Genomic DNA, 8,164 nt, shown 5'->3' on the forward strand with positions numbered 1-8,164 from the left:
GAGGAAAGATTCCATTGTATGACTGCATAAGAAGAAAGTCTTACGTTGAACCATAGATATGGCAAGAAGGTAGCAACAGCAAGGAAGACACATCATACGGTCCACACAGGAAACAAAGCAGAAGTGTTTAATAAAAGTTGTAGTAGTACGAAGTGGACGTGTTATTGACAGTCAGAAGGGGCAGCTAACGAAGTCCATGGTATCAAGCTTTAGAAACAAATCAGGAAATATGGAAAACTAGATGGAGAGATCGTGTACCTTAAATAAACTTGATGAGCAATAGTTGCAAGAGTGGGCTACAGAGGTGACACAGAACAGGCATAGAGCATGGCATGATAAGCACTTGAAACTAAACAGGTTTTAGTTGGGAAAATGGGTGTTAAAGTACAATTGCCAGAATGAGATCAAGCTAGGCAAGTTCAAAGTTAAGTGGGTTGGACCATATCAAATTCGGGAAGTGGGTGATAACAGAGCAGTAAAACAATGGATGCTAGATGAAAAGGAAGTTGCCGACATAGTGAATAGGTTGAAGTTGAATGTTTGCCATGAAAGAAGTAATGCACTTTCGTGGACGAACAACTGAGACAAGATTGCAAGTACTGTACATATGTAAATATTGTGCATAGTTGTTCGAAAAAAAAGAAAAGGGAAAAAAAAAATGAAAAGAAAAGAGAACTAAAATAAAAATAAAATAAATTATTTTTTTTAAAAAGAAGGAGAAAATGGAAAAGATACCATATGACTTTTTAAAGGATGGTACCATACGGATTTCATATGATAGTGATGTTATTGTACGATTTTTAAAAGACTCCCACCATACAGATTTTTTGAAGGTTTTGAGCAGCATACGAAAAAGCATTAAGTCTGATATGTACCATACAAATTTTAAAATGATGATGTAGTGTATGATTTCTAAGTAAAGGTTATTGTACAAATTTTTTGAGGATTGGTTGTTGCACGGGTTTTAAACATTGTACGAATTTTTAGCAGGAGTCGCCGTACAGAGTTCTAGAGTGAAGCTACTGTATAGATTTTTTTGTCAATTTTTGATAAGCCATCGTATGGCTTTTAAACCTATGTTCTTGTACGGCTTTCTACCTCACCACATGGATGTTATAAAAATCTAAGTACCGTACAGATTTAGTAGAGCACTTGGCAAATGGACTGCAAAGCCTAGTGTACGAATTTTTGAGACAAAACATAGTGTACAGATTTTAAAGTTTTCATTATATACTAATGTCATACAGATTCCATTTTCTGTACTGATTTGTATGGTTTTGAGGTCGCTGTAAGGATTTTGCATAATATGGGGTATGATTTTTGCATAATGTGGCGAATTGATTCTATAGGTTTTGGCATATGGCTTCTACCTATTATTGCATTCAAAATTTGGAGGACGTTATAGGATATTGCATAAGGAAGGAGTCGATATGGTGGTAGGATGTATGGTGTAGCTGTACATTGGTAGCACAGAAGGGTAACAAGAGGTTTTCCCGAAAAGAAAAATAAAAAAAAATGTCGACAAATCAAGAATGCCCAAAATAAGTATTAGATGATGCCATAGGGAAGGGGAAGCACCAACGGTTGCCAAAAAAAGTATGGGATTAGGAGAAATTGCAAAAATAGTGTGTTCCATTCAATTTTGTGTGGGTTTCGAAGTGCTGATTTGGTCTTGGCAGTGAGGGGCACTGCCCCTCGAACCTACCCTATATTGCGATAGGGAGCGCCCTTGGGGTGCTGCCCCTCAACCCCGCTAGGGGTGTTGCACCCTAGACCCCCAGTCATTGTGAATATTAGTCATGGAAAGTGTGACCAGTTGATGAAACTTGGAGCTGTTGCAGGCATAATGTGCTAGAGGTGGAAAGATCTATGAAACAAGCATTTCGAGAGGGGTTTTACACTTGGAGTAGGTGTTGACCATGAAGCTACCTTGGTGGATGCAAGGAGAGCTTGGGAGGAGTTGATCATCTAGTTGAAGGCACTTTAGTGATGCTTGGCTCAGTGGACCCAGAGTTGGAAGCAAAGAAAGCAGCACAGGTGGCTATCAAGGTCAGCTTGACTAAGGAGACAGTGTGTTTTGGAAACCAGTTTGGTGCAGGCAGAAGAAAAATGTGAAAGTGATGTGGCAGATCAATGTTGTTGTATTAGTTGTTTGAGGTTTGTTCTTTAGTTGTTAGGAGATGACTTTTCTTTTTGGGGGGGATGGTGTCATCGGTAGAAATTATGTATCAACCGATAGGTCCCTTCGAAAAGATTCTTGTTATGTAGCTGACGGGTCACTTCAAAAAGGTTCTTGTTATGTAGCCGACAGGTCCCTTAAGGAAGTTTCTTGTTATATAGCTGATGGGCCCCTTCGGGAAGGTTCTTGTATGTCGCTGATGGGTCCCTTCGGGAAGGTTCTTGTTATGTAGCCACCAACCCCTTCGGGAAGGTTCTTCGAAAAGTATTTATACCTCCTTCCAGAAGAATTGTAATCATGAGATCTTATCAAGCATAATGTACTATTGGGCATATGCGAATAATAATAAGAAGTTTTTCTATTCATATCTATGGTCTATGCATTGATTTCTTTACCCAGTACAGTAAACAAGAACCACCACTTTCTTCTGTCATCTTTCTAAACCCTTGATATTACAAATCAAATTCAACATGATATTGACAATAACATGATTCAAAAGATCTATTTATCTTCAGAAAATAAGGTTTCAATCTTTCAAACATTATTTGTCCAATCTTTGTGTTAGGATTTAAAAATTACAAAATGAGAGATACAATTCATGTTACATGACATCCAGCCAATGTTTTGTGTGTTGAAGATAATCCTTAGGCTCAATCCTCTGCTTGATGACATCTCTTCTATTTGGTGAAGGATGAGTATTATCAATCCAAAATTGAATGTCTAAGTTCTTAACTATTTCCACAATCCTATCAGATCAAGGAACTCTACACATTAGTGCCTAATTTCCTTGTAATTTACTATCATCCAAATTGTTTCTCATTTTCAGATAATGTAATATCATCTTTAGACTATACCCAATATGAGATGATAGTGAAGAGATCTGTAATTTTTTCTATTATTTCTTTTTTAGAACAAATGTTAGTATCACTCTTCGTGCAATGAATTTATCTACATATCTAGTTCTTTTCCCAATGGAATGTAACCCTTCCTTAACACTTTCAACAATATATTTTTGTATTTAATAAGTCTTCCTCTTTTTTACACTTGTATCTATACCCAATAATTTAAATGGTTCTTTTAACTCATCTTTAAGAAGTGAAATTGATAATAGTTTACATTTCTCCACTATATCAAGATTCTCAAATTATGCAAATTATTTCTTTAAAATTTTTATTAAATTTCCTCGTCGTAGTATGTGTAGGTTGACTAGCATGTTCTGTCAATTTTTCCACATCCATTTCAATTAAATGATCTATATTTCTATGATTAATTTTTCTCTTCAAACTTTGATCTAGATTAACACTCTCATTTGCTATTTTCTCTTAGGCTAGAAGAAAAAATAAAACAAAGATTTGAGATACAACTTTGCTTTAGGGTCTATATATGTGTATATACATAACAAATGAAGTATTTAATAAAATTTTATCTAACCTTCAAATGATCCTTCTTCGGTATCCATTGCTTCATCTTTAATTTCCTCATTTCCAACATTTTCATCATCTACTATTGCACATGCATGATATAACAAATAAAATCAAGAAATTTTGTAAGGGGATTTGTCTCTAAAATTAAAAATTAAAGATAAAAAATTTGCCTCTAGATAGGTAGAAATCTAGAGAGAGGTTGTATTTGCGAGAGATGTGTGCACACAAACATGTTTGAACTTGGGATGGACTTTCTCCAACCTCAGTAGGTTGTCCTATTTCACTACATCCTAAATAAATTCATAATTTAAAACACCATAATTAAAATGTACCCTAATTCTAAATATTCATAATTTAAAAACCTTAATGTAATAAGCTCTAATTCTAAATATTCATAATTTGAAAACCATAATGTAATAAACCCTATTCCTAAATATTCATACTTTAATAAAACCTACTCCTAAATATTCATAATTCAATAAACCCTTAATATTAAGTTAATAGTAACCCTAAGTTTATATTTACCATATTCCTAATTGGATAAACCCTGATCTTGACTATATACATACAAAATGTCTATAATACAATTGCACACTATATGGACTAAATATACATTGGAAAAAATATTGCACATGTATACCTTGCCTCCTATAGTATACTGCTAATTCTTTTTGATGATTTTCATCTTCTTGTTCATTAGCTCTTCTTCATGAATATTTACTTCATCTTTTACCTTATTGCACATGTCATAAATTTTTCTTCCAAAATTTGAAAACATAGAAGTTGCAAAATATTTCTTCCCTCCCAATCGAAGTGTGAATTATCTGATTGGATTTGAATTTTACAATTAAAAAAAATAAATTTATTTATATGACAAATTTTATTTTAAGAAAAAAACCCTTAAGGTCGACCTTCCTTTCAATCAAAAGTAAGATCGACCCATTTAACCACATGGGTTAAGCTTTCTTAGTTTTGATAGAAACTAGACAAAATATTTTCTATTGAAACTGATGTTTTTAGTTTCCATAGAAACTTAGTTTCTATCAAAACTAGGTAATTAAAGGTCTTTCCCAAGTGTAAGAAGATTTCTGGTATTTTTATGGCTTTGAGGCTCAATTACTAGGTTCCAATGGAGCATTGAATTCATGTCATTTTTCATGATAGAAGTACTCTAAATGAGCTTTCTAATTACTATGAATTTGCTACATTGTGAATTTTTTAGATATACATTTTTGCACATGAATTGAACAAAGGTTTTTTATAAAAAATAAACTTATATATTGGACGCTCATGGAAAAATAGAAACCAAGAGAACAATTTTTTTGAAAAATAACTACGGTCTCCATATTCAAGTCCTCTTTTGATAATTTTTTTTTTTTTAAATGAGGTAAATATATAATAAGTTATATGTTTCAAAAGCCATGTATGTCCAAATTCATGTTAGGTCAACTTTCAACTCTAATAAAATATGAAATACTAAGGATACAGACATTAGATCACCTCCATGGCTTTGTTATGGATGTTAAAAAACTAAATTTGAAAGAATCACATCGATATCTATTGTAGAAAAAAGTTGTGTGTAAAAAATAATGTCACTTTTTAAAAATCAGGTTTTTGATAACATACCAATTTTTGTGAAAGAAAAAATAATTTAGCTAAATAAATTGAAAAAAAGCTTTAAAAAATATATTTGGATTCTAAATAGATAATCTTAAAAGACTCTAATTTACTTCATCTTCAAATTCCTAACCATTAAATGGAAATTTGCATCTAAAAGTGAAAGTTTTCTTGAAAATTCATAGTTGAGTGTCAGTTTAGGCAAAAATGTATAACCCACTATTTAGGGTTCACCTAGTTGTTCGGTCAAACTAGGTGCTTTGAACTCTCTCCACATCTCAAATATATTAGGATCAGTATCTTACAACTCCTTCATCTCATCAAAACCAAGAACTTCAACCTTCATCTCGATCAACAAAGAACATCTTCTAAGTCAGATAGTGACTCTACTCTTATGCTTGGTAAAAAATGTGAAACTCTGCAAGTACTAAACCAAATTTATATGTCTCTGATTCACCTTATGTTGTCTTTCCAAGTACTATAAGGCTTTATGATCAATATACAACACAAACTCCTTAGGAATCAAATAAAGTCTCCACTTCTTCAATGCTTGAACAATATCGTAAAACTCTTGATCATACACAATACTTTCTTTTAGTATCATTTAACTTCTCACTAAAGAAAGCAAGATTTTTACCTTCTTGACTCAATAAGGCTCCCATTTCACTAGCACTTTCATCACATTCAACTTGGAATACCTTAATGAAATCAAGAAAAACCAATACATGTATCTCAACAACCTTTTGTTTCAAAGTCACAAAACCATTATCAGCTCAATATGTCCACTTGAATTCCCTTTTATCTCCTCTCATTGTCTCAGTCATAGCATTACAAAGAGAAATGAAATTCTTTATAAACTTTTTATAGAAACTAGCCAAAGCACAAAATGATCTTACCTCACCCACATTTTCAAGTGTAGGCCATTCCAAAATTTCTTTAACTTTCTTAGGATCCATTCTCAAACCATCAACTAAAATAAAAAATCCTAAATACACAATCTCCTCTTGCATGAAAGAACATTTCTTCAAATTAATCATCAACTTTTCCTCTTTCAATCTCTACAATACTTGACTAACATGCTCAAGATACTCTTCTTTAGTCTTACTAAATATTAGAGTATCAACCAAATAAACAATCACAAACTTACCCAAAAATCTCTTCAGAACATCATTCATAAACCTCATGAAAGTACTAGGTGCATTAGTCAAACCAAAAGGCATTACCACCCCTTCATACAACCCATCTTTTTTCTTGAAAGAAATCTTCCATTCATCACCTTCTCTAATTTTGATCTAATGATTGCCACTCTTCTAATCAATCTTGGTAAAATACTTTGCTCCACTCAAACAATCCATTATGTCATTCATCCTTGGCATAGGAAACCTATATTTCGCTGTGATCTTGTTAATAGCTCTAGAATTAGTACACATTCTTAATTCTCCATTCTTATTAGGTGCTAAATAGTATGTGCAATACATAGACTCAAACTTTCTCTGAACATACCTTTTTGCAACCACTCATGCACTTGTCTATTAAGTTTTTGATTTTTAGTACGTGTCAATCTATACGATGCTTTATTTGAAAAAGTAGCTCCAGGAATTAGATCCATGCAATGACTTATACCTTTCATTGGAGGTAAACCATTAGATATATCCTCTACAACAATATCTTTATACTCATTCAGAAATTTTGTAATTTCCATTGGCACTAGGTCAATTACCAATTTCTACTATCACTCAATTACCACTAACTTCTATCACTTGGTTGCTACTGACAAGCACTTAGTTAACACTATTTTCTGATGCTTGGTTGCTAGTAATACAACTTGGTCTCCTAGGAATTATGAAAAAATAGATTGGTTTCTTCTTCATTTTCTTTTCAAATTTCTTTCCATTAACCATACAAATTCTCATATTAGTACAATTAACCTCATATAGAATTTCAATCAAAATAAAAAATATTTTCTTTCTCACATTCACCCAAAGAGTATATTGATTCAATCTTCCATCATGTATAGCATATCTATAATTATATTGCCAAAGTCTACCCAAAAAAATATTCCAACAATCCATAGTTATAATACTACATAGAACTTCATCAAAATAATGTCCAATCTTGAACTTCACAATACATTGTTCACTTACCAAAATCTTATGCTCATCTTTGATCCATGAAACATGATAAGGTTCAAGATGCTCCAACCTCTATAACTGTAACTTTGCAACCAATTTGTTCTAATTCCAAAATTTGTAGAACTTCCACTGTCAATGATCACCTTGCAACATTTTCCATCCATCTTCCATCTGGTCTTGAAATGACTTCTCATTAGCATGGGTTCATCATCACTTCCCTTATTACACAAGGTTCTTCTCACCATCATATTTTCTCTAGCCTCAGGTCCACTTGGTGAACCCTCAATGTCTCCTTGAACCACAACATTTCTATTACCTTGAACTCAAAGGATCTGTGCCCTTCTTTACCATATGTGAAAAAATTACCACAAAAACCACCTCTAAAATAAGAATTACATGTTGCTTGGTAAGAACCAGTACCTCCTCGATAAAAATCACCATCTTTCCACTCAATCTTGCTTTTATCATCATTATTCCATTCACATTTGCCCTTATCTTGCACAAAACTATCAAATCTACCTTGTTCTCCATAAGAGCTACCTCTTCCTCATTGGAATCTACTGGACCTCTATCTCTTTGTCAAGATCTCCTCATCTTTCAAGGCACATTTATATGCTTCCTCAACACTTTTCAATTTTACAAAACTTATCTCATTATGAACCCTAGAGCTCAATCCATTTATTTATCTTGCAATTTTATCAACATCATCATCCACATGTCTAGATCTGATGTCCAATCTATAGAATTCCTTAGTATACTCTTTCAAATTCATGTCTCTTTGTCTCAAATTTTACATCTTTCTCAACAAGTTA

The sequence above is a fragment of the Cupressus sempervirens genome, chromosome 8 (genome assembly GCF_028749045.1).
Source record: "Cupressus sempervirens isolate cs-2001-9-10 chromosome 8, ASM2874904v1, whole genome shotgun sequence".
Classification (NCBI taxonomy): Eukaryota; Viridiplantae; Streptophyta; class Pinopsida; order Cupressales; family Cupressaceae; genus Cupressus; species Cupressus sempervirens.